Source organism: Amblyomma mixtum, chromosome 7 (assembly GCF_055824585.1).
Source record: "Amblyomma mixtum isolate Tamu chromosome 7, ASM5582458v1, whole genome shotgun sequence".
Classification (NCBI taxonomy): Eukaryota; Metazoa; Arthropoda; class Arachnida; order Ixodida; family Ixodidae; genus Amblyomma; species Amblyomma mixtum.
Window position 1 is genome coordinate 81,842,276 of NC_143018.1, and position 4,962 is coordinate 81,847,237.

The following is a 4,962-nucleotide window of genomic DNA, read 5'->3' on the forward strand; positions in this document are numbered from 1 at the left end:
TGGCTGAATCGCTTGCATATTCGGAAGAAATGTTGTTTTTCTGTTTATATCATGCTGACGTCATCTGGCTGTCCTGCGACTACTGCAGCTGGTGAACGCTGACCCGGCGTTTCGTTTCCGATGAGCCACATATTGCTTTCGCAATGATAAACTGTAGACTACAGCAGGCTTGGCCACCCAGGGCATGCTCCTTTTTATAATAGAGCGTCACTTGTTGTGCAATATTCATAACTTCTTTCGATATCAATTTCGCTACTCCGAGTTCATTTCCAAATACCTGCTTACAGTGAGAATGAAAAAGTCGCCTTGCGGACATTCTGTATGTTGCAATAAATTTATCACGGCACTTCGCCAGGAGGTTCTTGTGTTGACTGCGTCCTATTGTGTCTGCCGTTGTATCTAAGCTGCTCATTTGCACTTCGACATTGAAAAATGATTATTCACTCCACGTCTGAAGATTCCTTTACATGAAAATTGTCAAACTGCTCGAACTTGGTTGCATAAGAAGCACAGTTCTCAGACTTACTTCATTACACAATGCATGCGCTTTATTACACCAGCTGATGTGGGGGGGGGGGGGGGGGGGGGGGGCAATAGAAAGCCTACAAGAGATTCCCCGTTAAAGCTAAATGAATAAAACCACAAAAATTGACGGGTGACTTCAACGCAGCTCTCCGCACGCCACCTGCCACAGCTGGAAGCTGGCGTCTTACGCTGCTAGCCGGCCTCCGAGATCTTCCCGTGGTAGCCACGTTCGGGTTGTCCGTTCCTCCGCTCTCGCCGTGGCAGGTGGCGTTTCGCTGTTCTACTATATGCCATGGTTGTCAGGTGGTGTGGTATGACAACGCCAACAGGGACGACTACGGTGAGGAATCCATGAACAGGGGCTAATTAGTTGGTTTCGAGGAAAGTAAATGACGCAATATCTGTCTCAGATATTTCGATGCACACCTGAACTGCGCCGTAAGGGGAGGGTTAGGGCGGAGTTAAAGAAGAAAGAAAGCAAGAATTGCCGAAGTGGAGGGCTCCGGAGTAATTTCGACCACATGGGGATCTTTAACGTGCGCTGACATCGCACAGCACGCAGGCGTCGTCTGCATCGAAATGCGGCCGGCGCGGTGCGGTTGGAACCCGGGTACTCCGGCTGAGTAGACGAGCGCCTTCACGGAGGGCGGGGGGGGGGGGGGGGGGGGGGGGGGGGGGGGGGGGTGTTGTCTGTGGTTTAAAAAAGCAAGTCGAACCCTATTCGTTATGCGTGCCTGATATAGCTAGGGTTAATAGGTTTCTAAAGCGCTACGAAGCAAATATACATCACTCCGCCAGCACCAAGATGCCATCTATTTGCGCAGCATTTCAATGGAAAATAACTTTGGACAGCCGTTGGGCATTGTGCTGACGGGTTTGTCATAGCGTGAAAATATCTTTCTTGCCGAAGTTGCAGTGGTAGCAGGATCCCTTCCGCCATTCAAAATGGCTCAGTGAATAGGGCACTCGGGTGGTGGGCCCGATGATGCCACTCTATCCCGGCTTTGAAGGCAGTGTTTACTTGGGGTCGAAGCTGAAAAGAATCCATGCGCTGTGCGATATCAGGGTACAGTCGCAAGCCAAAAAGATTAGCACGCATGACGGAACACCGGAGCGCTGGAATGACAACGCGTGGCGCTGCGGGTGGCGAAGAGGCTGATCACGAGAATGCCGGGCAGTTCCCATTCCACAGTATTAGGGGGGTTCAGCGGACTGTCACGGACCGGCAAAATTTCTGGCTAAAAGCAGCGCTATCATCTATTGTTCCTGCGAGTTCGTTTTGACAAACCATCGCGAACATAAAAAAACAGTAATAAAAAGAAGCCATTTTTGCTCATGATGACCGCCCCAAAATAAAAGCCGCATGCACACTCGCGTAGGGTCGGCACTTCAATGCTCGGGCGGTGCACGCTTGATAAAGCGCACTTCCTGCCGTCACCCCCTAGGCTGCAAACATGGAAACGGCCCGGTAGGAGGTCTGCGAAGCGCAGCGCCGCCTGGGGAGAGATCCCAATTCTGATCGCCAGGGATCTGTGGTAACATTTTTTGCTCGCGACTGTACGTTAAAAATATCCACATGATCGAAAATATTCGGTAGCCCTCCACTACGGCAGTCGTCTATCTCTTTGCTTTTTCCACCGACTGCATTGTCTGTTAGAGTGAAATACAGAAAATCGTTTTTAGTTAATTTTCTATTGCGCACTTTACGATACCTCACAAGCTTGAATAACACATCGCGGGCTAGTTGGTTCATAGCAAAGCAGAACTGCAAGCTACTAAGGGACAAGAAAAGAAACGAGACACACACAGCGCTGACCTGCAACTGAAGGTTTATTTTTTCCCGCACTTCGCTAAAAATATACAGCAGCATCAAGAAAATAAGAAGAGCAACCGAGTCAGAAAAATGGTCATCGCCACCAGAAGTAACAGAGAACTCAGATCATCCAGCTACCGATAAAAAGCGCAATTCATTATCTTTAAGGGCTATGGAGGGAGTGCTGACACAACTTTCTAAGATGCGCGATTTTTACGGCTTCAGTGATTTTTCGCGTGGCTTTTTCATCGAACCTGCGCAGCACAGTCGTGTTGCCCAGCTCAGGAGCGCATTTACAATCTTGGCAGTGAATGCCAAGATCGCCTGAGATTTGTTGCTGCGTTACATTGTATTTGTGCTCGGACAATCTCTTATTAAGACATCTGCCGGTTTGGCCTACGTATGCATGACCGCGAGACAACGGAATAGAAATTCACGCCGCCTTGAGCACAAGAAACGAACTGGGCGCGATGATCTGTGGTGCATCCTGAGTGCTTACGACCCATTTGATTAACGCGCTTGCAGAGGCTTGGCAAGCGATACGGAGCTGAAAATAAAGCATTTATTCCTACTCTTTTTCCTATCATTCTTAAGTTGTGTGAAATACCGTGTGTGTAGGGAATGACTGCGACTTTATCCTTATCTCTTATTCTTTTTTCTTCTTTGGCTCTCAACACGGCCTCAGCCACTGAGGACAAAAGTGTCAGTGGGTAAGCAGCCTGCAGAAATCGGCGCGTATCGGCTAAAAAGCTGCTTTACAGTTCGTGGTTGCAGGATTTCTGTTCCAGAAGTCTGACCATAATTTTTACAAAAACAACTGAAGCTTCTAACAGTTGGCAACCCATTTTTGGTAAAAAATGAGGGACCTGTGGTTGATTTTTTAGAAGGTGACGGCGAAACGACATTGACAAGATTTTCTGTCGACATAAAGGACTTCTATTATGCCGTCCCTCATGTCGACTTGGTCAGTCGCATCAAGAACTGTACAGACCAGCATGGAGCTGTAAAATTTCAGAATTCGAATTGCATCTCAACTGCCGGCTTCCTTGAGCTACTGTGTAGTACTTAAGATCGACATCCGTGGAATGGAACAGTTCGCTTTTCATTCAAAGCAATGGAATTTGTATGTGCTCATCAATTGCACGTATCCTCAGTGATCTTAGCCATGCGAGACAGAGCGCTACACAGGTCCCTTCTGGGCAGCAATGTGAAAACAATCTATAGATTTGTGGTTGATTACTTTGTGACATTACAAAGCTAAGCAGGACGTCCTCCCTTCCGCAGTTTTCAAAGTTCTTAGTAATTTTTCAAGCATTCTGAGCCCATTGATTGTCGCTCAAGAACTACCACCAAACGGCTTCACACGGTTTCTAGAATTAGGAATATATTTTAACCCCCATCACGTCTGCTTGGCTTGTGTGTCTCGGGTCAACAAACCTTTTATCTCTTTTGATTGAGCGCACTCGAAGTGAAGGTGACTTTACTTTTAATCTGTAGCACTGAAGGTTGCGGTTAGTGGCTATCAAGACGATGGCGACTCGTTTGCCTATGCGGTCGTAACGAAAAACATCGCAGTTTGGAGTATGGCCTGCGGTTCGGGGTTGAGGATTCATTTAGCCAAGTTTCAGCTAGTATGACTTTGCGCAGCAGCCATGCCAATCTTCTTTGTATCGTTCCAATTTTAGTATATGTACTTTGGAAGCACAAAGGGTTCCATCCCGGCCGCGGCGGCTGAATTTACATGGAGGTGAAATTCTAGAGACCCGTGTGCTGTGCGATGTCAGTGCACGTTAAAGAACCCCAGGTCGTCAAAATTTCCGAAGCCCTTCACTACGGCGTCCCTCATGGCCTGAGTTGCTTTGGGACGATAAACCCCAATAAATAAAACCAGTATGACTTTGTTGCACTAAGCGGTGTAGACTAGCAAGTGCATCGCATTTTGGTAACGGGCTTCTGATGTTAGCCCAAAGAAACGAAATAGAATTCGAAATCTATTTATGTTGGTGACTAGCGGGTAGCTACAGGGTAGACAGTATTACCTATTAGCTGTTATGACGCGTGATCAAATATATACGAGGTGTTTCCAGCGGCCATCTTGTTGTAACAGAGGGCGAATTTTTCTTTCTGGCTTTTCGCAAATTGGATGAGGTTCTTACGGCAAGACGGGTGTTGTGGAAATAGTATTGAGAGGTGCTATAGTCGGTTGCTTATTTCTTTTCGTTAGTGGTAACGTGCTGTTTTACTTTAAAACGTGAATTTTACTACGTATTACGGGTCTGATCTTCTTAGAGTCAAAACGGCTGCGCCTTTGTGCCTGTTCAGGGTCCATCGGTTCGATGGAAATAATAACGTTAGCCTTGCGAGTTCGACTATTATTTTATTCTGATTCAGCCCACCTTTCCTGGTTACTGTCGTCGAGCGCAAAGAATAACAGGTTACAACGACGAGCTCGATCTTAAGAGTCAAGTCTCTGAAAAATATCAGCTACGTTACTCATATTGTTTGCGGCAAGACACTGGACGTTGTCAAACTGTGCTTTAAGAGAGCGTAAATTTAAGGGATCCCAAATTTAAGGGAGCCTAATTAATAGAACGTAATTAAGGGCGTCAAATTAAATGTGCCTA

The 4,962-nt window shown here is 46.9% G+C and overlaps 1 pseudogene; it reads right to left on the bottom strand.

The window, feature by feature from the left end:
- Positions 1-3,946: 3,946 nt before the first annotated feature.
- LOC149336626 (U6 spliceosomal RNA) lies at positions 3,947-4,043 on the bottom strand (annotated as a pseudogene).
- Between the last annotated feature and the right edge of the window lie 919 nt (positions 4,044-4,962).